This window comes from Siphateles boraxobius, unplaced genomic scaffold (genome assembly GCF_051911475.1).
Source record: "Siphateles boraxobius isolate OS27281-9 unplaced genomic scaffold, OSU_SipBor_1 269, whole genome shotgun sequence".
In the NCBI taxonomy this organism is placed as follows: Eukaryota; Metazoa; Chordata; class Actinopteri; order Cypriniformes; family Leuciscidae; genus Siphateles; species Siphateles boraxobius.
Genome location: NW_027508886.1, coordinates 268,764 through 295,598, shown reverse-complemented (window position 1 = coordinate 295,598; position 26,835 = coordinate 268,764). Strand labels below are relative to the sequence as shown.

The following is a 26,835-nucleotide window of genomic DNA, read 5'->3' as shown; positions in this document are numbered from 1 at the left end:
AGCAAAGCACGGAGCAGTAAGCGAGAGCGTCCGAACAGTAGCTGAGCAGGAAGTAGTCGTCATCAGTAGTAACTATCGTCATCTTTGCAACAGGTAAGTCTATTCTTCACGACTGTATAATCGATCATTATTTATTAATAAACAGTGTTTGTTTTTAGACAATTAAACATGCCAATAAAGCTAGCTAGCGTGTAATAGCACACGTTTTCTTCTGTACATGTGAACCTGCAACTTTACCATGATATACAGTAAAAAACATGCCACTACTGTCAAGATAATTAGCCGACCGCTAATTAAGCTATATCCTCCTTAAACCATTTTTTTGTTGTTGTTAATTTAGTATTTTTTTGTGTCATTCATTACATTATTTTGAGCACAAGAAGATTTTTACTAAAACCTTTAAAAAAAAAAGTTTAATTCATATATGTTATACTATAGTATGTTATACACCAGTATACATATTTATGTTATCTTTTTAAATACTATGTTATACATATTTAAAAAGACATGAATAGGCAAAAACAAGTGTTTTTTTGTTTCAACAAATGATTCTCAACTATGTTATAAAAGATATACCAAAACGATTTGATATACCATTTTAAGTTTTAGATCTGTTTGATGATCATATTATTATGAATTGTCATAAACGCCTTTATGTTATATTTGGTGTTTCTTAGTAATCTCTGCCACAAAAGCTAAACAAAACAAAACGATTTAAGTATGGCATGATACCAGCAAGATTGTATCAAGAAGTGTTATTTATTTTCTTATTAATAAGTTCATCACACTATTTACAATTTGTACACAAGGCAATTCAAAGTGATTCACAGTTGTATAAAAACAATAATGCTTATGCTCATAATAATAATAATCATTAATTATTATAATATTATAATAATTAATTACATAAAAAAGAAATGCTGTAGTAAAATACTTTCAGTTGGAATATGACAGCTATGTAACGTTCTGTTTATGCCTGTGTCCTTTCAGATTATGTATGCATACCCGGTTTTACGAAGAACCTCTGAGGGTCGACTCCTTATGGGGCCAACTGAGGAGGCCAATAGGAGGAAGATCGTGTTGGCAGGGAGGGCCAGGTGTAAGGAGGAGGTCCTGGCTGAGGCCACTGCCTTTGTGAGGCAGAATGGAGGGAATCCTGGAGACCAGTTCCTGGTTCTGGCTCACTGCAAGATCCAGTTTGGGAAACACCCGGGTCAGAGGTTCCTGTGGCTGCTGGAGAACTCACTGGGGTATGCCTGCTATCTGGTCAGCAGCATTTTGGGGGAGGAGGAGAGGGACAACCCGCTGTCGGACAACAAACACCTGTTCCTCAGATACACCTCGCAGATCAGGGAGGTAGGCGAGGCTGTGGAGGTGTATCATATAAAACAGGCCATGCTGCAGGAGGCCCAGAGGACAGGAGACTCTGGATGTCTGATGGTGGAGTTTGGGGATTTTAAGGGTAGGTCAATGAATGAGGTGTATGAGGACCCAAGCAAGGAGGCCCAGGCTCTCATCACCTACCTGAAGAAGGCAAAGGCCAGGCCTAACATCAATATGGCCCTTTTCAAAGCATACGTGCCTTTAGAGGCAGGCTCCAGCCCACGTGCCCACCACCACTGTGCCCACTGCATCTGTCCTCACTGCTGCTGTGCCCACTGCCACTGTGTCTGTTCCTCCTCCACCTACTGCCACTAAGAACAAGCCACTGCTGGCGACCAATGTGAAGGCCCTGTTGGCGCGGGGGATGCATTTATTTGCTTCACAGCTGGCACAAAAGATTTTGGCTCCAGCCAAACCCTGTAAGTGATTTGCAAGCTTTAAAATCATTACAGTATATATTATGCAGTATATATGTCTAACGAAAATACGTGTTCAACAGCTGCAGGACCACGTGTACATCCTGCGTCTGAGTCCGCAGCCCGGAGACAGCTCTTTACATGTGGTGAGTATCACTTAACGCATACAAGTGTGTTGGTGACATGTGCTTAGTGTTTTATGTTATTTTACAGACTCTGCTGCTACGGATTTTTTTGAGGAGGAAGATGACCTGGAGATGGCAACTGTAGCCTCGCAAGCTGAGGAACAACTTCCTCAAGGTATGTAAATCTTGAACAATATTTTACAAACAATTACAAATAAAACAAAACAGTATTTTTTAAATGACATATTATTTTATTTCACAACACAGAGGAATGGCACTTCTCAGGTGTCAATCTACATTCACTCTTTGAGTGAACATCCTCAAAGGAAAAAAGATAATTTAAAGGTGTATGTAAAAGGTTTTATTTCATTTTTTATCGTAATCACAGACTAAAGCTCATTCTTGTCATCTCACACTTCCCCCACTCCCCTTGGAATAAGTGGCTGTTGTAGTGTTTGGTCTGCTTCGCTTCACACTTGGCTGATCCCATCTTTTTTTCTTCTTGTATTTCTTCTAATGGTGCTTGGATGAAAAACAGGATGATTTTCACTGCTTCCTTCCATCTTTTCATCATCATGTCATCTCTCTACTAATCATACATGCTTTGCAGTAAACCTTGTAATCGCAGTAGCTGTCCAGCAGAGCTGAGAAAGTCATGCAGTGAAAGTCTAAAACAATAAGATAATTTTGTTGTGTTTTTTTTACGCTCCAGCCACTGCAGGCTCGAGAGGCCCTGCTCCTGCCCCGGCTCGTGCTACTGCCCCTGCTCCTGCCCCTTATCCTGCTCCTCCAGCATTGTGGACCCCTGGCCAGGTGTCCCAGTCGCCTGCAGAGCTTCCTGTCCACTGGAAAGAGCAACTCCCATCTTTCCAGCAAGGCCTTCAACCCCTGTCCCTCTGCACCAGGACCACCTCACTACAGCCACCCACAGGACTGCAGCGCCCTGCCCAGCCTCCTCTGCAGGTTCCTCCTCTGCGCCCTGCCCAGCCTCCTCTGCAGTCTCCTCCTCTGCGCCCTGCCCAGCCTCCTCTGCAGTCTCCTCCTCTGCGCCCTGCCCAGCCTCCTCTGCAGTCTCCTCCTCTGCGCCCTGTTCAGCCTCCTCTGCAGTCTCCTCCACAGCCTTCTGTCCAGCCAAGTGCTGCCTCTGCTCCTGCAACATCAACTGGGTCCAGTGTTGCAGACCAGGCTCCTGTAAGTAAGCTTCTCATTTATTGTGTGCAGGTGCTGCAGCGTGATTTCCAATGACCACAAAAAAAGAGGCCGCATTTCCTCTGTGCTGGAAACTTTGCACTGGCTACCTTTTAATTGTAGATTTAATCAAAAAATTGCGCATTAAGCCATGCAAGCTGAAATGTTTGCGGCCCGGCAGCAGAAGGGAGGATGTATGTTTCGGCTCATTGGTATAGGGGTATGATTCTTGCTTAGGGTGCGAGAGGTCCCGGGTTCAAATCCCGGACGAGCCCATTATTAGGCTTTGCTTTTAATCTCTTCAGCCTGATTAGGGCAACCAGGATATTTATATCCCGGGTTTCGGCAGAGGAACCACGTCCGCCTCTTTTAGTCTACCTGATTCCACCTAGCCTCATCGCTATCTGCCTCTCAGACAGCCAGCTATCAGGAAGTGTTGGTTCCATGGTGTAATGGTTAGCACTTTGGGCTTTGAATCCAGCGATCCAAGTTCCAATCTCGGTAGAACCTTTTCAGGTTCTTTGCGGAAGGGTGGGAAAAAACAGAGGTGATGCGCAACTGCTGACGTGGCAGTGAAATTGGCACTCTCAAACAGAGTCGGAATTGGGGAAACATGGGCTTAAAAAGCAAAGGCTTCATCTGCTCCTTGCTATCGTGCTTTTGGACTCAATGACTTAAATGTCTGCTGCTCATGGGAAAAGTTGACACACGCCAAGGTTCCACGGTGTAATGGTTTGCACTCTGGGCTCTGAATCCAGCGATCCGAGTTCAAATCTCGGTGGGACCTGCTTTTGCCAGGAATGTGTGCAGTACCTCGTTCGAAAAAACTTTTTCGGCAGCACTGAGCCGAAAGAGCTCATCTAGGTAGTGCCCCTTGAAGGGGGGCGTAAAAAGGATGGACAGCACTGGACAATGCAGGCATCGATCCCTCTACCTCTCGCATGCTAAGCGAGCGCTCTACCATTTGAGTTACTTTCCCTCGATGATGGAGAAGAGGTGTCCATCGCTCTCAAAGACAAAGACGAGGCGCGAGCCCTAGCACGTGTGCAGGTGCTGCAGCGTGATTTCCAATGACCACAAAAAAGAGGCCGCATTTCCTCTGTGCTGGCAACTTTGCACTGGCTACCTTTTAATTGTAGATTTAATTAAAATATTGCGCTTCAAGCCATGCAAGCTGAAATGTTTTCGGCCCGGCAGCAGCAGGGAGGACGTATGTTTAGTCTCGTTGGTCTAGGGGTATGATTCTCGCTTAGAGTGCGAGAGGTCCGGGGTTCAAATCCCGGACGAGCCCATTATCAGGCTTTGCTTTTAATCTCTTCAGCCTGATTAGGGCAACCAGGATATTTCTGAGAAATGGGGGATAAAATGAGCCAGAGAGAGGCCGGTTAGCTCAGTTGGTTAGAGCGTGGTGCTAATAGTGCCAAGGTCAAGGGTTCGATCCCCGTACGGGCAACTCATTTTCTCTCTGGGACCTTCGCTCTGCTCTTCTCGAAAATGACTGGCGGTCTCCCAGACATGCCTGCTGGCTAAACTGCACAAGTACCTGGCCGAAATAGCTCAGTTGGGAGAGCGTTAGACTGAACATCTAAAGGTCCCTGGTTCAATCCCGGGTTTCGGCAGAGGAACCACGTCCGCCTCTCTTAGTCGAGGTGGTCTATTGACCAAACGCCAGCTCTTATCTACCTGATTCCACCTAGCCTCATCGCTATCTGCCTCTCAGACAACCAGCTATCAGGGTGTGTTTGTTCCATGGTGTAATGGTTAGCAATCTGGCTTTGAATCCAGCGATCCGAGTTCAAATCTCGGTGGGACCTGCATTTGCCAGGAATGTGTGCAGTACCTCGTTCGAAAAAACATTTTCGGCAGCACTGAGCCGCAAGAGCTCATCTAGGTAGTGCCCCTTGAAGGGGGCGTAAAAAGGATGGACAGCACTGGAGAATGCAGGCATCTATCCCGCTACCTCTCGCATGCTAAGCGAGCGCTCTAACATTTGAGCTAATTCCCCTCGATGATGGAGAGAAGGTGTCTATCGCTCTCAAAGACAAAGACGAGGCGCGATCCCTAGCACGTGTGCAGGTGCTGCAGCGTGATTTCCAATGACCACAAAAAAACAGGCCGCATTTCCTCTGTGCTGGCAACTTTGCACTGGCTACCTTTTAATTGTAGATTTAATCAAAAAATTGCGCTTTGACTCCAGCGATCCGAGTTCAAATCTCGGTGGAACCTTTTTAGGTTCTTTGTGGAAGGGAGGGAAAAAACAGAGGTGATGCGCAACTGCTGACGTGGCGGTGAAATTGGCACTCTCAAACCGAGTCGGAATCGGGGAAACATGGGCTTAAAAAGCAAAGGCTTCATTTGCTCCTTGCTATCGTGCTTCTGGACTCAATGACTTAAATCTCTGCTGCTCATGGGAAAAGTTGACACACGCCAAGGTTCCATGGTGTAATGGTTAGCAGTCTGGGCTCTGAATCCATCGATCCGAGTTCAAATCTCTGTGGGACCTGCTTTTCCAGGAATGTGTGCAGTACCTCGTTCAAAAAAACTTTTTCGGCAGCACTGAGCCGCAAGAGCTCATCTAGGTAGTGCCCCTTGAAGGGGGGGCGTAAAAAGGATGGACAGCCCTGGAGAAAGCAGGCATCGATCCCACTACCTCTCGCATGCTAAGCAAGCGCTCTACCATTTGAGCTAATTCCCCTCCATGATGGAGAGAAGGTGTCCATCGCTCTCAAAGACAAAGACGAGGCGCGATCCCTAGCACGTGTGCAGGTGCTGCAGCGTGATTTCCAATGACCACAAAAAAACAGGACGCATTTCCTCTCTGCTGGCAACTTTGCACTGGCTACCTTTTAATTGTAGATTTAATCAAAAAATTGCGCTTTGAATCCAGCGATCCGAGTTCAAATCTCGGTGGAACCTTTTTAGGTTCTTTGCGGAAGGGAGGGAAAAAACAGAGGTGATGCGCAACTGCTGACGTGGCAGTGAAATTGGCACTCTCAAACCGAGTCGGAATTGGGGAAACATGGGCTTAAAAAGCAAAGGCTTCATCTGCTTCTTCCTATCGTGCTTCTGTACTCAATGACTTAAATCCTTGCTATCGTGCTTCTGGACTCAATGACTTAAATCCTGCTGCTCATGGGAAAAGTTGACACACGCCAAGGTTCCATGGTGTAATGGTTAGCACTCTGGGCTCTGAATCCAGCGATCCGAGTTCAAATCTCGGTGGGACCTGCTTTTGCCAGGAATGTGTGCAGTACCTCGTTTGAAAAAACTTTTTCGGCAGCACTGAGCCGCAAGAGCTCATCTAGGTAGTGCCCCTTGAAGGGGGGCGTAAAAAGGATGGACAGCACTGGAGAATGCAGGCATCGATCCCACTACCTCTCGCTTGCGCCTACTGCTTCCTACCGATTGAGCCAAAGTAAGCCCAAAGTAAGCCCACGTGAGCCAATCGTGTTTCTCTGCTGTGGCTTACTTTTGACCAATCGCGTTCTCTCCTGTGGCTTACTTTTGACCAATCGTGTTTCTCTCCTGTGGCTTACTTTTGACCAATCGCCTTTCTCTCCTGTGGCTTACTTTTGACCAATCGCGTTTCTCTCCTGTGGCTTACTTTTGACCAATCGGCGACCGCTATTATTAGGCAAGGCAAGGCAAGTTTATTTATATAGCACATTTCATACACAATGGTAATTCAAAGTGCTTTACATAGAAGAAATTAAAATAATCAAAAGAAATCAGAATAATTAAAACAGATTGGAACAAAAGATAAAATACAGAAATAATCAAATGAAATCAGAATAATTAAAACATAAAATAAAATACAGTGCAAACAGTCGGACGAACAGTGGCACAGTGCTCATTCAGTAAATGCACAGTTAAACAGATGTGTTTTGAGTCTGGATTTGAATGTGACTACTGTAGGAGCACATCTGATCTCTTCTGGAAGCTGGTTCCAGCTGCGGCTGGCATAGTAGCTAAAAGCAGACTCGCCATGCTTAGAGTGAACCCTTGGTATTTCTAGCCGATGTGATCCTAATGATCTGAGTGATCTGTTGGGTTTATATTCACTGAGCATATCCTAGGCCATTGAATGATTTATATACCAGTAATAATACTTTAAAATCAATCCTAAATGTAACTGGCAGCCAGTGTAAAGACCTGAGGACTGGTGTGATGTGTTCATATTTTCTGGTTCTGCTCAGAATCCTAGCAGCAGTGTTCTGTATGAGCTGCAACTGTCTTATGGTCTTTTTGGGAAGGCCAGTGAGAAGCCCATTACAATAATCCACCCTACTGGTGATGAAAGCATGCACAAGTTTTTCTAAGTCTTGACTGGAAACAAAGCATCAAATTCTTGCAATATTTTTCAGGTGATAATATGCTGATTTAGTTATTGCTTTGACATGACTACTGAAACTAAGGTCTGACTCTAGAGACACACCCAGATTCCTGACTTGATTTTTAGTTGTTTGACCCCTAGACTGAAGGTATGCGTTCACCTTGAGAACTTCATCTTTGTTTCCAAACGCAATGACTTCAGTTTTGTCTTTGTTTAACTGAAGAAAGTTTTGGCACATCCAATTGTTTACTTCATCAATGCATTGGCAAAGGGAGTCAATGGGGCTGTAATCGTTAGGCGATAGGGATAAGTAGAGCTGTGTGTCGTCTGCATAGCTATGGTAAGCCATTTGGTTCTTTCTCATTATTTGGTTCATTGGGAGCATGTACAGGTTGAATAGGAGTGGCGCAAGAATTGAGCCTTGAGGGACTCCGCATGTCATGGATGTCCACTCAGACTTATGGTCTCCTATACTCACATAATAACCTCTGCCTCCTAAGTATGACCTGAACCATTTTAGGACTATCCCAGAAAGCCCGACCCAGTTTTCCAGCCTGTCAAGAAGTATTTTGTGATCGACAGTGTCAAATGCAGCACTGAGGTCGAGTAGTACCAGCACTGATAATTTGCCTGTATCAGTATTTAAGCGAATATCATTTATTATCTTTATGAGCGCGGCCTCTGTACTGTGGTGCGGTCGGAAACCAGATTGAAAATGGTCAAAGTATCCATTCGAGCTTAAGAATTTGTTCAGCTGATTGAAGACAACTTTTTCAATGATCTTGCCTATGAAAGGAAGATTTGATATCGGTCTATAGTTGTTTAATATGGTCTTATCCAGATTGCTCTTTTTCAGGAGGGGCTTGACGACAGCAGTTTTCAGGGAGGTCGGAAAACTCCCAGAGAGAAGTGAGGCATTTACCACTTCCAGGAGATCTGCTTCTAAGCTGTGTAACACATTTTTGAAAAAAGATGTGGGAAGTGCGTCAAGGGCGCAGGTTGATGTTTTTAGTTGCTGTACGGTTTCTTCCAAAATTTTGCCATCAATTTCTTCGAAATCAGACATAGTGGCTACTTTCTCGTGCTGTTGTCTGATCTGCCTGACCCCAGCGCAACTCAAGGATGAGCTGATCACCTTTCTGATATTATTGATTTTCTCAGAGAAGAAAGAAGTAAACTCACTGCACTTTCTCACTGAGAGCATTTCACTGGGAATCTGGCTTGGGGGGGTTGTCAGTCTCTCTACAGTAGCAAAAAGAGTGCGCGTGTTGTTTATATTGCTGTTTATAATATTCGAGAAAAAGTCTGTCTAGCTTTGCTTAGTTCCTTATTGAAAGCATGGATGCTGTCTTTGTAGATGTTATAATGGACTACAAGTTTTGTCTTCCGCCACATGCGCTCTGCTTTTCTGCATTGTCTTTTCATATTTTGCACTGCTGTTGAGTTTCTCCAAGGTGCTTTTTGTCTGCCACTCTTCTTCCTGACTTTCACAGGAGCAATATCATCAATTACACTCTTAACTTTTGAGTTAAAAGAATCAAGGAGAAAATCAACAGAGTCAGCAGATATGCTTGGTGTTAAAGATATAGCCTTCATAAATAGTACACTAGTGTTCTCATTTAAGCATCTCTTCTTGACAGACACAGATCTAGCTTCAATGGCAGGAGAGATCAATATATCAAAGAAAATACAAAAATGATCAGACAGTGCTACATCCTTAATAACAATTGATGAAATGTTTAGATCCTTACTGATAAGTAAATCTAGAGTGTGTCCACGATTATGTGTGGGTCCATGTACATGCTGAGTCAGATCAAAAGTTTTTAAAACAGTTTTGATTTCTTTTGCCATATTGTTTTCTGCATTATCTATGTGAATGTTAAAATCTCCAGCAATGGCAAAGCAGTCAAACTCTGAGGAAATTGTTGATAACAGTTCTGTTAAGTTCTAAGCAAAAGCTGGAGAGTATTTTGGAGGCCTGTAAACAATGATAAGTAAAATGCGTGGAGCACCTTTTAACACAATACCCAGATACTCGAAAGACGGGTAATTCCCAAATGATATTTGCTTACATTGATAGACATCTTTATAAAGAGCAGCTAAACCTCCGCCTCTTCTGACAGCTCTGCAGATACTCATACAAGTAAAGTTAGGAGGGGCTGTTTCATTGAGGACTGTTGCACTGCAACTTTCTTCTAGCCAAGTTTCATTTAGCAACATAAAATCCAGGTTGTATGTGGTTATTAAGTCGTTGACTAAAAGTGATTTATTTTTAAGTGAGCGGATGTTTAAAAGTGCTAACTTAACAGTCTTACTTTTTGTCCCCACAGCAATCTTGGTATGTCGTGTAATAGGCACCAGATTAGATGGGTTTGCTGTACGGCTTTTGAAGGCCTTAGACTTTCTATCATGTAATCGAACAGCAATAGAAAAAGATACAGGCACACTGGGTTCCCGCTTGTTCTGTAAACATTTGAGAAAGTTATTGTTATCATAGCGGGGACCCGACACATATCACTGAGAGCTGGTATCAGTTGTTTTTGGTTCACCTCGAGCCGCTGGAGGAGGGTGTGGGCCCTGGCACTGTGGCAGAGGCCGAAGAGCTCTCACAGGAGGAGGGGGAGGAGGAGGAGGAGGGGGAGGGGGAGGGCGAGCTGGGCCCGCAGGCTTTGGTGGTTGTGGGGCCTGGCGTTTTTTGGTTGGTATCTGGGGGCTCGCAGCAAAAGAGTGGGATAGTCTAGTTCCAGCATGCACCAGTTGTTCCATTTTCTCTGAGAAGCACAGAAGTGGAGATGCTGGAGAGAGTGATAATGTTTCCGGTGAGAGGGATTTTTGCTCTGGTGTTATTGGAGGCTGTAATATGCTGTCCTGGTTTCCCTGGCTGTTTTCCAGAAAGTCGTCTATGGGTGCTGTATCTTGGAGCAGTGCTGGTATGTCACAGTCTGTCCGTGGTGAGCTCTGTGGGCAGGGCTCAGCTGAGATTGTGTCCGTGAGCAGAGGTTGTTGTGGCTGAGTGGTGTTATCACTGTCCTTGTGTGATGTGTCAACCGCATGTCCATTCAGGTGCTGAAGTGAAATCCTGTGGTCATTCATACTGTATCCAGGTGTGTGTGTGCCATTCAGGTTGAGTGGATTGGCACACATTGCAGAAGGATGACGGAGGGAGAAGTAGATATTGTCCTTTAGCACTCTTGAACCAAGTTTGTTTGGGTGGTGGCCATCCTGTTGAAACAGTTGCCTCTGACTCCAGAAAAGATTGAAGTTATCAATAAAGTTCACTCCTTTTATATTGCAGGTTTTTTGCAGCCATGTATTAAGCCCAAGCAACCGTGAAAACCTGTTTGTTCCTCTTGCTGGGAGTGGTCCACTGATGAATGTTTGAACTTTCAGTCTTTTAAGTGTTTCAAAAAGTTCATTGAAATCCTTTTTAAGAAGTTCCGACTGCTCTTTATGAATATCATTCTTCCCCACATGAATGATGAGTCGATTTGCAGTCTTATGTTTCATCAGAATGTTCTGAAGTTCCCTGTTTACATCAGAAGTTGTTGCTTGTGGAAGGCAGCACGTTGTTGTATCCCTGCTATTAATGTTTCTGATTACGGAGTCGCCCACTATCAGAGTCCTGGGCTCGGCTGCACTGTGAGCTGAGTGCCGCTGTCTGCTCGACCTTGAGCCCCAGTTAGCATCAGTGTTAGCTACTGGCTGATTCTGTCTGTGTGCGATCACATTCATCAAATTTGGGGATTCCTCATTCATTAATACTTCAAATCTGTTCTCAAGATGTATAGGCGGTGGTAGGAGACCAGTGTTTGCAGTCCTTGTCAGAGCCGTATCTGGGGTAGAGGATGCTACTGCAGTAATATGTGATGCTCATGACAATCTGATGTCTCGAGTGCCTTTGGGTCTCGCACCCTGTTTGTGCCATCGATTAGTAAAACGATCGGCTTGTTTCTCTACACTCAGTATGGCCTGTCGAGAAGCACTAGATTCATGGGACTCACCGGCTGAATGCTGAGGACGTCCATGACGAAGCTCTGTTGTGTGTTCCGTCTGGTTTGGTGGTCCCGCAATTAACTTTGTTTCAAGAATTGCAATCCTTTGTAAAAGTCTGTGGCATTTGGAGCAGCAGGTAGATTCCAGAGGAGGCATTTTCTTATCCTTATGAATGTAGGCAGTTGTGTTTTCTCTTCCCCGGAATGTAAGCTTTCAGTGGGAGGCTGGTCGAATAAAATAATTCTGCTTTTTTTTTGTAGTAATCCAAGCGTTTGAGCACTGTGCTGATTTGCTGAAGTTAAAATTAGGTGATAAAAGGAGATAAATTATAGAAATATAAAAGCGATAGAGCAAAGCGCGGAGCAGTAAGCGAGAGCGTCCGAACAGTAGCTGAGCAGGAAGTAGTCGTCATCCGTAGTAATTATCGTCATCTTTGCAACAGGTAAGTCTATTCTTCACGACTGTATAATCGATCATTATTTATTCATAAACAGTGTTTGTTTTTAGACAATTAAACATGCCAATAAAGCTAGCTAGCGTGTAATAGCACACGTTTTCTTCTGTACATGTGAACCTGCAACTTTACCATGATATACAGTAAAAAACATGCCACTACTGTCAAGATAATTAGCCGACCGCTAATTAAGCTATATCCTCCTTAAACCATTTTTTTTGTTGTTGTTAATTTAGTATTTTTTTGTGTCATTCATTACATTATTTTGAGCACAAGAAGATTTTTACTAAAACCTTTAAAAAAAAAGTTTAATTCATATATGTTATACTATACTATGTTATACACCAGTATACATATTTATGTTATCTTTTTAAATACTATGTTATACATATTTAAAAAGACATGAATAGGCAAAAACTGTCAGGATACAGGCACAGAGGCGGAGGTAAGTGAAAGCAAACGTGAGTTTATTTACAGTGATATATGTGCAGAGACAAAGTTCATGTGCAGGTGCGTTGACGATCACGTCGTGCAGAGGATCCCAGGTGAGCAGACCCTTCTTCAGAGAGTTGAACGTGGGTAGACAATGTCCAGTGATACGAATACTTTTCTGTTTCAGATCCAGGGAGGAACAGGGAGATCTCGGTGGACATGTGGAGCACTTGGATTCAAATGGCAGGACTCGGGAAACAGGGAACCAGACTGGAATACTGGAGACAGCAAGACAGGGAGACAAAGGTGAGTATATTCAGGGGTGAGTATAGTTACGTGATGGATCTTCGTTGGCAGACTTGGAAACTTCGGGAAATCGTGGGTAACGGTCTTCTCCTGTTGGAGGCTTGACAATGACTGGGGTGTGCGTGAGTGTTTTATAGGGCTGGGTAACGAGGTGACTGATTGTGAACAGGTGTGACTGGTTAATATTCCGGGGAGAGTGACCTTTGAGTGGTGGATGGGAATGAATCTGATTGATTCCTGACACTACCCTCTCCTCCAGCGTCCGCGCCAGCGGACCTAGGACCCCGACGTCGTGGGGGTCTACCTCGAGGTCGAGGAGCAGGTTTGTCAGGGTGTTGTTCGTGGAAGGCAGTGAGTAGCATGGGATCAAGGATGTCCTTACGAGGTATCCAACACATCTCTTCCGGTCCATAATTTTCCCAGTCAACCAGATACTCGAGTAGACCACCCCGACGTCGGGAGTCCAGGATCTCTCTTACAGCGAAGATGGATTCTGTTTCAATGGGGGGTACCGGAGGATTTTCATCTTGTGCTAGATCTGTAGAGGGGACTGGAACAGGTGAGTGATGGGGCTTCAGGAGGGAAACATGGAATGAGGGGTGGATGCGGAAGTGACTTGGCAGACGGAGCTGGTAGGTAACTGGATTGATTTGTCTTGTTATGGGAAACGGACCGATGTATCTTGGACTTAACTTGCGACAGGGTAGTCTCAACCGGATATCTTTTGTTGAGAGCCAAACCAATTGTCCAGGTTGGTATTCGGGGGTGTTGCTTCGGTGAGTGTCTGCAAAGTGACTGTGACGGTTTATGGCTTGTTGGAGGTGATGGTGAGCTTGGTTCCATATTCTCTCACTGTCCCGGAACCAGGCGTTAACTGCTGGGACTTCTGAGGGTTCCCCGGACCACGGGAACAGTGGAGGTTGGTAACCCAGAATGCATTGGAACGGAGTCAGGTTGGTGGAGGTTTGTCTAAGGGAATTTTGGGCATACTCTGCCCACACGAGGTAACGACTCCAGAGGTGCTGATTGGCATGGCAGAAAGTTCGGAGGAAACAGCTGACATCCTGGATTTTTCGTTCTGCCTGACCATTAGCCTGTGGGTGATACCCTGAAGTGAGACTTACGGTGACATTCATCAGTGCAAAGAAGGCTCGCCAAACTTTTGAAATGAATTGAGGCCCCCTATCTGATACAATGTCCTCTGGGAGGCCGAAATTCTGGAAGACATGTTCCATTAAAAGTTCTGCGGTTGCAAATGCTGTGGGTAAGTTTCTCAGGGGAATCAGCTTACACGCTTTCGAAAAGCGGTCGACGGCCACCAGGATGCAGGTGTTCTCTTCGGAGGGTGGAAGATCAGTCACAAAATCCACCCCAATGTGCGACCAGGGTCTTTGGGGAACGGGTAGAGGCATGAGTTTTCCTGCGGGCAAATGACGAGGGTTTTTGTTCATTGCACATAGGATGCACCCCTGGATGAATGATTTGAGGTCTCGGAGCATGTTGGGCCACCAGTAGCAGTTTTGGAGAGTGGAGCAGGTTTTGGTGACTCCTGGGTGACCCGTACCAACGGAGGAGTGCGCTGAGGAGATAAGTGATATACGGAATTCATCGGGTACGTAGATTTTCCCAGCTGGGCATTCCGTAGGACTGGGTTGGTTTCGAGACAATTGCATCAGTTGTTCGTTTAAGTCCCACTGAATGGGATTGACAAAGATTTTCTCTGGCAAGATGTTCTCGGGTTCTTCATGGTGAGTTTCAGGAGCATGGAGACGAGACAGAGCATCCGCTCGGACGTTCTTGGAGCCTGGACGATAGGAGATCTGGAAGTGAAATCGAGTGAAGAAAAGCGCCCATCTAGCCTGGCGTGGATTGAGTCGTTTTGCTTCTTTCAGATACTGGAGGTTCTTATGGTGGGTGAGAACCAGGAACGGGTGTTTGGCGCCCTCCAACCAGTGTCGCCATTCTTCAAGCGCAAGTTTTACCGCCAGGAGTTCCCGATTGCCGATATCATAGTTTACTTCGGCGGGTGACAACTTGTGGGAGAAGAACGCACATGGCATAGGTTTGGGTGACAAATTGGAATACTGAGACAACACTGCTCCTACTCCAGTGGTGGAGGCATCGACTTCTACGATGAACATCTCTTCGGGATTAGGATGTCGGAGTAGAGGGGCAGTGGTGAAGGCGGTTTTCAAAGACTGGAATGCGTGGTCGGCTTCCTCAGTCCAGAGCAGCGTTTTTGGCTTTCCCTTTAGGAGTGACGTTAGAGGAGCTGTTAGCAGGCTGTACTGGTAAACGAACCTCCGATAAAAGTTGGCAAAGCCAAGGAATCTTTGCAATTCTTTTACCGTCTGTGGGGTTGGCCAGGAAGTGATCGCCTTGGTCTTGCGATCATCCATCTGTACTCCTCTTTCACTGAGTTGATAGCCTAGGAATTCGACTGAAGTTTGGTGAAATGAGCATTTTTCTGCTTTTAGGAACAAAGAGAACTCACGTAGCCGTTGGAGGACTAAGGAGACGTGTCGTTGGTGTTCCACTGGATCCTTGGAATAGATTAAAATGTCATCGATGTAGATTATTACGAATCGGTTCAGATAATCTCAGAGTACCTCGTCCATAAAGCTTTGAAAGATGGAAGGAGCGTTGACCAGTCCATACGGCATAACCAAATATTCGTAGTGGCCAGCAGGGGTGATGAACGCGGTTTTCCATTCGTCGCCTTCTCGAATTCGGATGAGGTTATATGCACTCCTCAAGTCCAGTTTAGTGAACATCTTGGCCTCACGCAGCTGCTCCAGTGAGGAAGGAACCAACGGTAGTGGATAGCTGAACTTCAAGGTTATTCTGTTCAGGGTTCGATAGTCGATACAAGGACGTAGTCCGCCATCCTTCTTAGGAACAAAGAAAAAGCTGGCAGCAGCAGGTGACGTGGAGGAACGGATATACCCCTGTTTCAGAGCCTCTTCAATGTACTGTTGCATGGCTTTCTGTTCGGGAATAGACAGGGAGTAGATTCGTCCCTTAGGAATGGGTTCTCCTGGAACAAGGTCGATCGCACAATCCCAAGCTCGATGAGGGGGTAATTTAGCAGCCTCGACAGGATTGAACACATCTGCAAACGAGGAATAACAGGTAGGTATGGAAACGGACAGACTCTCAGTGGGGCTTTCGATGGAGGTTGAGTTTACTGGGACAATGTTAAGTGCATCAACGATGGATGTGGTCGCCAACTCGGCAGTTCTGGATGCACACCTACACCCCCACTGAAATAGTTAGTGGGGCTGATACCGAATCGGCCGTAAAGACAGAACTCACAAGCATTCTGGGGGGTCGAGTCGGACATGACTGACGAAAGTGTCCTCCCATTCCACAATACAGACATAACCTGAGTTCACGGCGCCGGGCACGTTCCGCTGGGGACAGTCGGTAAGTATCCAATTGCATCTTTTCTCCATCTGCTTCGGGCGGAGCTTCCGTGGGATACTGAGAATTACTAGTGGGTCGGCGATTTTCTAGATAACAGCCCTGAGATCGTTGATGCACACGGAGAGCTTGTTGGATGAATTTTTCAACACCCAGACTGTCATCATATATCGCCATTTGCAGACGGAGAGCAGGATTCAGACCACGTCGGTAAACAGAAATGAGCGCCTTCTCGTTCCACCCACTTGCAGAGGCTAAAGTGCGAAATTCCAACGAATACTCAGAAACCGATCTTCGACCTTGGTATAGTTGCAGTAGTTTGTCACTGGTGGAAGAATCATCAACTGGTCGTCCGAAAACTTCTTTAAAATGGTCTACAAACCCTTGTACCGATGAGGTTGTAGTGGACTCCTGTAACCACATGGTTTCAGCCCATCTCAAAGCAGCCCCGGATAACTGTTGGATGATAAAAGCGATTTTCGATCTTTCTGTGGGATATAACTGATTTTGCTGTTCCAGAGCGAGCGAACACTGAAGCAGGAACCCGTTGCAATCCTCCGCCCGTCCGGAGAATAGCGCTGGACGTGATGCTTGGTTAGCGAAGCATATCATCGAAGAAGTGGAGTCTGCGGAAGTGCTGAGCGTAGACTGACCGGAATTTTGAACAGCGGCTGTAGACTGTACAGGGTTATCACCATGGCGGGTAGCTTCCATCGCGCTGTTTCACTTTTCTGTTCTGGTCAAGCCTTCTGTCAGGATACAGGCACAGAGGCGGAGGTAAGTGAAAGCAAACGTGAGTTTATTTACAGTGATATATGTGCAGAGACAAAGTTCATGTGCAGGTGCGTTGACGATCACGTCGTGCAGAGGATCCCAGGTGAGCAGACCCTTCTTCAGAGAGTTGGACGTGGGTAGACAATGTCCAGTGATACGAATACTTTTCTGTTTCAGATCCAGGGAGGAACAGGGAGATCTCGGTGGACACGTGGAGCACTTGGATTCAAATGGCAGGACTCGGGAAACAGGGAACCAGACTGGAATACTGGAGACAGCAAGACAGGGAGACAAAGGTGAGTATATTCAGGGGTGAGTATAGTTACGTGATGGATCTTCGTTGGCAGACTTGGAAACTTCGGGAAATCGTGGGTAACGGTCTTCTCCTGTTGGAGGCTTGACAATGACTGGGGTGTGCGTGAGTGTTTTATAGGGCTGGGTAAAGAGGTGACTGATTGTGAACAGGTGTGACTGGTTAATATTCCGGGGAGAGTGACCTTTGAGTGGTGGATGGGAATGAATCTGATTGATTCCTGACAAAAACAAGTGTTTTTTTGTTTCAACAAATGATTCTCAACTATGTTATAAAAGATATACCAAAACGATTTGATATACCATTTTAAGTTTTAGATCTGTTTGATGATCATATTATTATGAATTGTCATAAACGCCTTTATGTTATATTTGGTGTTTCTTAGTAATCTCTGCCACAAAAGCTAAACAAAACAAAACGATTTAAGCATGGCATGATACCAGCAAGATTGTACCAAGAAGTGTAATTGATTTTCTTATTAAAAAGTTCATCACACTATTTACAATTTGTACACAAGGCAATTCAAAGTGATTCACAGTTGTATAAAAACAATAATGCTTATGCGCATAATAATAATAATCATTAATTATTATAATATTATAATAATTAATTACATAAAAAAGAAATGCTGTAGTAAAATACTTTCAGTTGGAATATGACAGCTATGTAACGTTCTGTTTATGCCTGTGTCCTTTCAGATTATGTATGCATACCCGGTTTTACGAAGAACGTCTGAGGGTCGACTCCTTATGGGGCCAACTGAGGAGGCCAATAGGAGGAAGATCGTGTTGGCAGGGAGGGCCAGGTGTAAGGAGGAGGTCCTGGCTGAGGCCACTGCCTTTGTGAGGCAGAATGGAGGGAATCCTGGAGACCAGTTCCTGGTTCTGGCTCACTGCAAGATCCAGTTTGGGAAACACCAGGGTCAGAGGTTCCTGTGGCTGCTGGAGAACTCACTGGGGTATGCCTGCTATCTGGTCAGCAGCATTTTGGGGGAGGAGGAGAGGGACAACCCGCTGTCTGACAACAAACACCTGTTCCTCAGATACACCTCGAAGATCAGGGAGGTAGGCGAGGCTGTGGAGGTGTGTCATATAAAACAGGCCATGCTGCAGGAGGCCCAGAGGACAGGAGACTCTGGATGTCTGATGGTGGAGTTTGGGGATTTTAAGGGTAGGTCAATGAAGGAGGTGTATGAGGACCCAAGCAAGGAGGCCCAGGCTATTATCATCACCTACCTGAAGAAGGCAAAGGCCGGGCCTAACACCAATATGGCCCTTTTCAAAGCATACGTGCTGAAGAGGCAGGCTCCAGCCCACGTGCCCACCACCATTGTGCCCACTGCATCTGTCCTCACTGCTGCTGTGCCCACTGCCACTGTGTCTGTTCCTCCTCCACCTACTGCCACTAAGAACAGGCCACTGCTGGCGACCAATGTGAAGGCCCTGTTGGCGTGGGGGAAGCATTTATCTGCTTCACAGCTGGCACAAAAGATTTTGTCTCCAGCCAAACCCTGTAAGTGATTTGCAAGCTTTAAAATCATTACAGTATATATTATGCAGTATATATGTCTAACGAAAATACGTGTTCAACAGCTGCAGGACCACGTGTACCACCTGCGTCTGAGTCCGCAGCCCGGAGACAGCTCTTTACATGGGGTGAGTATCACTTAACGCATACAAGTGTGTTGGTGACATGTGCTTAGTGTTTTATATTATTTTACAGACTCTGCTGCTACGGATTTTTTTGAGGAGGAAGATGACCTGGAGATGGCAACTGTAGCCTCACAAGCTGAGGAACAACTTCCTCAAGGTATGTAAATCTTAAACAATATTTTACAAACAATTACAAATAAAACAAAACAGTATTTTTTAAATGACATATTATTTTATTTCACAACACAGAGGAATGGCACTTCTCAGGTGTCAATCTACATTCACTCTTTAAGTGAACATCCTCAAAGGAAAAAAGATAATTTAAAGGTGTATGTAAAAGGTTTTTTTTTTTTTATCGTAATCACTGACTAAAGCTCATTCTTGTCATCTCACACTTCCCCCACTCCCCTTGGAATAAGTGGCTGTTGTAGTGTTTGGTCTGCTTCGCTTCACACTTGGCTGATCCCATCTTTTTTTCTTCTTGTATTTCTTCTAATGGTGCTTGGATGAAAAAAAGGATGATTTTCACTGCTTCCTTCCATCTTTTAATCATCATGTCATCTCTCAACTAATCATACATGCTTTGCAGTAAACCTTGTACAAGCTGTCCAGCAGAGCTGAGAAAGTCATGCAGTGAAAGTCTAAAACAATAAGATAATTTTGTTGTGTTTTTTTACGCTCCAGCCACTGCAGGCTCGAGAGGCCCTGCTCCTGCCCCGGCTCGTGCTACTGTCCCTGCTCCTGCCCCTTGTCCTGCTCCTCCAGCAATGTGGACCCCTGGCCAGGTGTCCCAGTCGCCTGCAGAGCTTCCTGTCCACTGGAAAGAGTAACTCCCATCTTTCCAGCAAGGCCTTCAACCCCTGTCCCTCTGCACCAGGACCATCCTCACTACAGCCACCCACAGGACTGCAGCGCCCTGCCCAGCCTCCTCTGCAGTCTCCTCCTCTGCGCCCTGCCCAGCCTCCTCTGCAGTCTCCTCCTCTGCGCCCTGCCCAGCCTCCTCTGCAGTCTCCTCCTCTGCGCCCTGCCAAGCCTCCTCTGCAGTCTCCTCCTCTGCGCCCTGTTCAGCCTCCTCTGCAGTCTCCTCCACAGCCTTCTGTCCAGCCAAGTGCTGCCTCTGCTCCTGCAACATCAACTGGGTCCAGTGTTGCAGACCAGGCTCCTGTAAGTAAGCTTCTCATTATTCGTATGCAGGTGCTGCAGCGTGATTTCCAATGACCACAAAAAAAGAGGCCGCATTTCCTCTGTGCTGGAAACTTTGCACTGGCTACCTTTTAATTGTAGATTTAATAAAAAAATTGCGCTTTAAGCCATGCAAGCTGAAATGTTTGCGGCTCGGCAGCAGCAGGGAGGATGTATGTTTCGGCTCATTGGTATAGGGGTATGATTCTCGCTTAGGTTGCGAGAGGTCCCGGGTTCAAATCCCGGACGAGCCCATTATTAGGCTTTGCTTTTAATCTCTTCAGCCTGATTAGGGCAACCAGGATATTTATATCCCGGGTTTCGGCAGAGGAACCATGTCCGCCTCTTTTAGTCTACCTGATTCCACCTAGCCTCATCGCTATCTGCCTCACAGACAGCCAGCTATCAGGAAGTGTTGGTTCCATGGTGTAATGGTTAGCACTTTGGGCTTTGAATCCAGCGATCCAAGTTCCAATCTCGGTAGAACCTTTTTAGGTTCTTTGCGGAAGGGTGGGAAAAAGCAGAGGTGATGCGCAACTGCTGACGTGGCAGTGAAATTGGCAATCTCAAACAGAGTCGGAATTGGGGAAACATGGGCTTAAAAAGCAAAGGCTTCATTTGCTCCTTGCTATCGTGCTTTTGGACTCAATGACCTAAATCTCTGCTGCTCATGGGAAAAGTTGACACACGCCAAGGTTCCATGGTGTAATGGTTTGCACTCTTGGCTCTGAATCCAGCGATCCGAGTTCAAATCTCGGTGGGACCTGCTTTTGCCAGGAATGTGTGCAGTACCTCGTTCGAAAAAATTTTTTCGGCAGCACTGAGCCGCAAGAGCTCATCTAGGTAGTGCCTCTTGAAGGGGGGCGTAAAAAGGATTGACAGCACTGGAGAATGCAGGCATCGATCCCGCTACCTCTCGCATGCTAAGCGAGCGCTCTACCATTTGAGCTAATTCCCCTCGATGATGGAGAGGAGGTGTCCATCGCTCTCAAAGACAAAGACGAGGCGCGATCACTGGCTACCTTTTAATTGTAGATCCGAGTTCAAATCTCGGTGGGACCTGCATTTGCCAGGAATGTGTGCAGTACCTCGTTCGAAAAAACATTTTCGGCAGCACTGAGCCGCAAGAGCTCATCTAGGTAGTGCCCCTTGAAGGGGGGCTTAAAAAGGATGGACAGCACTGGAGAATGCAGGCATCGATCCCACTACCTCTCGCTTGCGCCTACTGCTTCCTACCGATTGAGCCAAAGTAAGCCCAAAGTAAGCCCACGTGAGCCAATCGCGTTTCTCTGCTGTGGGTTACTTTTGACCAATCGCGTTCTCTCCTGTGGCTTACTTTTGACCAATCGTGTTTCTCTCCTGTGGCTTACTTTTGACCAATCGCCTTTCTCTCCTGTGGCTTACTTTTGACCAATCGCGTTTCTCTCCTGGCTCTGCTCCTGTGGCTTACTTTTGACCAATCGGCGACCGCTATTATTATCGTCATCTTTGCAATCTTTGCAACAGGTAAGTCTATTCTTCACGACTGTATAATCGATCATTATTCATTCATAAACAGTGTTTGTTTTTGGACAATTAAACATGTCAATAAAGGTAGCTAGCGTGTAATAGCACACGTTTTCTTCTGTACATGTGAACCTGCAACTTTACCATGTGTAAGGAGGAGGTCCTGGCTGAGGCCACTGCCTTTGTGAGGCAGAATGGAGGGAATCCTGGAGACCAGTTCCTGGTTCTGGCTCACTGCAAGATCCAGTTTGGGAAACACCAGGGTCAGAGGTTCCTGTGGCTGCTGGAGAACTCACTGGGGTATGCCTGCTATCTGGTCAGCAGCATTTTGGGGGAGGAGGAGAGGGACAACCCGCTGTCTGACAACAAACACCTGTTCCTCAGATACACCTCGAAGATCAGGGAGGTAGGCGAGGCTGTGGAGGTGTGTCATATAAAACAGGCCATGCTGCAGGAGGCCCAGAGGACAGGAGACTCTGGATGTCTGATGGTGGAGTTTGGGGATTTTAAGGGTAGGTCAATGAAGGAGGTGTATGAGGACCCAAGCAAGGAGGCCCAGGCTATTATCATCACCTACCTGAAGAAGGCAAAGGCCGGGCCTAACACCAATATGGCCCTTTTCAAAGCATACGTGCTGAAGAGGCAGGCTCCAGCCCACGTGCCCACCACCACTGTGCCCACTGCATCTGTCCTCACTGCTGCTGTGCCCACTGCCACTGTGTCTGTTCCTCCTCCACCTACTGCCACTAAGAACAGGCCACTGCTGGCGACCAATGTGAAGGCCCTGTTGGCGTGGGGGAAGCATTTATCTGCTTCACAGCTGGCACAAAAGATTTTGTCTCCAGCCAAACCCTGTAAGTGATTTGCAAGCTTTAAAATCATTACAGTATATATTATGCAGTATATATGTCTAACGAAAATACGTGTTCAACAGCTGCAGGACCACGTGTACCACCTGCGTCTGAGTCCGCAGCCCGGAGACAGCTCTTTACATGGGGTGAGTATCACTTAACGCATACAAGTGTGTTGGTGACATGTGCTTAGTGTTTTATATTATTTTACAGACTCTGCTGCTACGGATTTTTTTGAGGAGGAAGATGACCTGGAGATGGCAACTGTAGCCTCACAAGCTGAGGAACAACTTCCTCAAGGTATGTAAATCTTAAACAATATTTTACAAACAATTACAAATAAAACAAAACAGTATTTTTTAAATGACATATTATTTTATTTCACAACACAGAGGAATGGCACTTCTCAGGTGTCAATCTACATTCACTCTTTAAGTGAACATCCTCAAAGGAAAAAAGATAATTTAAAGGTGTATGTAAAAGGTTTTTTTTTTTTTTTTATCGTAATCACTGACTAAAGCTCATTCTTGTCATCTCACACTTCCCCCACTCCCCTTGGAATAAGTGGCTGTTGTAGTGTTTGGTCTGCTTCGCTTCACACTTGGCTGATCCCATCTTTTTTTCTTCTTGTATTTCTTCTAATGGTGCTTGGATGAAAAAAAGGATGATTTTCACTGCTTCCTTCCATCTTTTAATCATCATGTCATCTCTCAACTAATCATACATGCTTTGCAGTAAACCTTGTACAAGCTGTCCAGCAGAGCTGAGAAAGTCATGCAGTGAAAGTCTAAAACAATAAGATAATTTTGTTGTGTTTTTTTACGCTCCAGCCACTGCAGGCTCGAGAGGCCCTGCTCCTGCCCCGGCTCGTGCTACTGTCCCTGCTCCTGCCCCTTGTCCTGCTCCTCCAGCAATGTGGACCCCTGGCCAGGTGTCCCAGTCGCCTTCAGAGCTTCCTGTCCACTGGAAAGAGTAACTCCCATCTTTCCAGCAAGGCCTTCAACCCCTGTCCCTCTGCACCAGGACCATCCTCACTACAGCCACCCACAGGACTGCAGCGCCCTGCCCAGCCTCCTCTGCAGTCTCCTCCTCTGCGCCCTGCCCAGCCTCCTCTGCAGTCTCCTCCTCTGCGCCCTGCCCAGCCTCCTCTGCAGTCTCCTCCTCTGCGCCCTGCCAAGCCTCCTCTGCAGTCTCCTCCTCTGCGCCCTGTTCAGCCTCCTCTGCAGTCTCCTCCACAGCCTTCTGTCCAGCCAAGTGCTGCCTCTGCTCCTGCAACATCAACTGGGTCCAGTGTTGCAGACCAGGCTCCTGTAAGTAAGCTTCTCATTATTCGTATGCAGGTGCTGCAGCGTGATTTCCAATGACCACAAAAAAAAGAGGCCGCATTTCCTCTGTGCTGGAAACTTTGCACTGGCTACCTTTTAATTGTAGATTTAATAAAAAAATTGCGCTTTAAGCCATGCAAGCTGAAATGTTTGCGGCTCGGCAGCAGCAGGGAGGATGTATGTTTCGGCTCATTGGTATAGGGGTATGATTCTCGCTTAGGTTGCGAGAGGTCCCGGGTTCAAATCCCGGACGAGCCCATTATTAGGCTTTGCTTTTAATCTCTTCAGCCTGATTAGGGCAACCAGGATATTTATATCCCGGGTTTCGGCAGAGGAACCATGTCCGCCTCTTTTAGTCTACCTGATTCCACCTAGCCTCATCGCTATCTGCCTCTCAGACAGCCAGCTATCAGGAAGTGTTGGTTCCATGGTGTAATGGTTAGCACTTTGGGCTTTGAATCCAGCGATCCAAGTTCCAATCTCGGTAGAACCTTTTTAGGTTCTTTGCGGAAGGGTGGGAAAAAGCAGAGGTGATGCGCAACTGCTGACGTGGCAGTGAAATTGGCAATCTCAAACAGAGTCGGAATTGGGGAAACATGGGCTTAAAAAGCAAAGGCTTCATTTGCTCCTTGCTATCGTGCTTTTGGACTCAATGACTTAAATCTCTGCTGCTCATGGGAAAAGTTGACACACGCCAAGGTTCCATGGTGTAATGGTTTGCACTCTTGGCTCTGAATCCAGCGATCCGAGTTCAAATCTCGGTGGGACCTGCTTTTGCCAGGAATGTGTGCAGTACCTCGTTCGAAAAAATTTTTTCGGCAGCACTGAGCCGCAAGAGCTCATCTAGGTAGTGCCTCTTGAAGGGGGGCGTAAAAAGGATGGACAGCACTGGAGAATGCAGGCATCGATCCCGCTACCTCTCGCATGCTAAGCGAGCGCTCTACCATTTGAGCTAATTCCCCTCGATGATGGAGAGGAGGTGTCCATCGCTCTCAAAGACAAAGACGAGGCGCGATCACTGGCTACCTTTTAATTGTAGATCCGAGTTCAAATCTCGGTGGGACCTGCATTTGCCAGGAATGTGTGCAGTACCTCGTTCGAAAAAACATTTTCGGCAGCACTGAGCCGCAAGAGCTCATCTAGGTAGTGCCCCTTGAAGGGGGGCGTAAAAAGGATGGACAGCACTGGAGAATGCAGGCATCGATCCCACTACCTCTCGCTTGCGCCTACTGCTTCCTACCGATTGAGCCAAAGTAAGCCCAAAGTAAGCCCACGTGAGCCAATCGCGTTTCTCTGCTGTGGGTTACTTTTGACCAATCGCGTTCTCTCCTGTGGCTTACTTTTGACCAATCGTGTTTCTCTCCTGTGGCTTACTTTTGACCAATCGCCTTTCTCTCCTGTGGCTTACTTTTGACCAATCGCGTTTCTCTCCTGGCTCTGCTCCTGTGGCTTACTTTTGACCAATCGGCGACCGCTATTATTATCGTCATCTTTGCAATCTTTGCAACAGGTAAGTCTATTCTTCACGACTGTATAATCGATCATTATTCATTCATAAACAGTGTTTGTTTTTGGACAATTAAACATGTCAATAAAGGTAGCTAGCGTGTAATAGCACACGTTTTCTTCTGTACATGTGAACCTGCAACTTTACCATGTGTAAGGAGGAGGTCCTGGCTGAGGCCACTGCCTTTGTGAGGCAGAATGGAGGGAATCCTGGAGACCAGTTCCTGGTTCTGGCTCACTGCAAGATCCAGTTTGGGAAACACCAGGGTCAGAGGTTCCTGTGGCTGCTGGAGAACTCACTGGGGTATGCCTGCTATCTGGTCAGCAGCATTTTGGGGGAGGAGGAGAGGGACAACCCGCTGTCTGACAACAAACACCTGTTCCTCAGATACACCTCGAAGATCAGGGAGGTAGGCGAGGCTGTGGAGGTGTGTCATATAAAACAGGCCATGCTGCAGGAGGCCCAGAGGACAGGAGACTCTGGATGTCTGATGGTGGAGTTTGGGGATTTTAAGGGTAGGTCAATGAAGGAGGTGTATGAGGACCCAAGCAAGGAGGCCCAGGCTATTATCATCACCTACCTGAAGAAGGCAAAGGCCGGGCCTAACACCAATATGGCCCTTTTCAAAGCATACGTGCTGAAGAGGCAGGCTCCAGCCCACGTGCCCACCACCACTGTGCCCACTGCATCTGTCCTCACTGCTGCTGTGCCCACTGCCACTGTGTCTGTTCCTCCTCCACCTACTGCCACTAAGAACAGGCCACTGCTGGCGACCAATGTGAAGGCCCTGTTGGCGTGGGGGAAGCATTTATCTGCTTCACAGCTGGCACAAAAGATTTTGTCTCCAGCCAAACCCTGTAAGTGATTTGCAAGCTTTAAAATCATTACAGTATATATTATGCAGTATATATGTCTAACGAAAATACGTGTTCAACAGCTGCAGGACCACGTGTACCACCTGCGTCTGAGTCCGCAGCCCGGAGACAGCTCTTTACATGGGGTGAGTATCACTTAACGCATACAAGTGTGTTGGTGACATGTGCTTAGTGTTTTATATTATTTTACAGACTCTGCTGCTACGGATTTTTTTGAGGAGGAAGATGACCTGGAGATGGCAACTGTAGCCTCACAAGCTGAGGAACAACTTCCTCAAGGTATGTAAATCTTAAACAATATTTTACAAACAATTACAAATAAAACAAAACAGTATTTTTTAAATGACATATTATTTTATTTCACAACACAGAGGAATGGCACTTCTCAGGTGTCAATCTACATTCACTCTTTAAGTGAACATCCTCAAAGGAAAAAAGATAATTTAAAGGTGTATGTAAAAGGTTTTTTTTTTTTTTTTATCGTAATCACTGACTAAAGCTCATTCTTGTCATCTCACACTTCCCCCACTCCCCTTGGAATAAGTGGCTGTTGTAGTGTTTGGTCTGCTTCGCTTCACACTTGGCTGATCCCATCTTTTTTTCTTCTTGTATTTCTTCTAATGGTGCTTGGATGAAAAAAAGGATGATTTTCACTGCTTCCTTCCATCTTTTAATCATCATGTCATCTCTCAACTAATCATACATGCTTTGCAGTAAACCTTGTAATCGCAGTAGCTGTCCAGCAGAGCTGAGAAAGTCATGCAGTGAAAGTCTAAAACAATAAGATAATTTTGTTG

The 26,835-nt window shown here is 46.2% G+C and overlaps 2 non-coding genes across 2 annotated transcripts; both read left to right on the top strand.

The window, feature by feature from the left end:
• Positions 1-4,658: 4,658 nt before the first annotated feature.
• trnaf-gaa (transfer RNA phenylalanine (anticodon GAA)) lies at positions 4,659-4,731 on the top strand. The gene has a single exon. It is a non-coding gene; the product is annotated as a tRNA-Phe (tRNA).
• A 1,537-nt stretch (positions 4,732-6,268) lies between these two features.
• On the top strand, positions 6,269-6,340 carry trnaq-cug (transfer RNA glutamine (anticodon CUG)). Its single transcript has one exon. It is a non-coding gene; the product is annotated as a tRNA-Gln (tRNA).
• Positions 6,341-26,835: the final 20,495 nt, after the last annotated feature.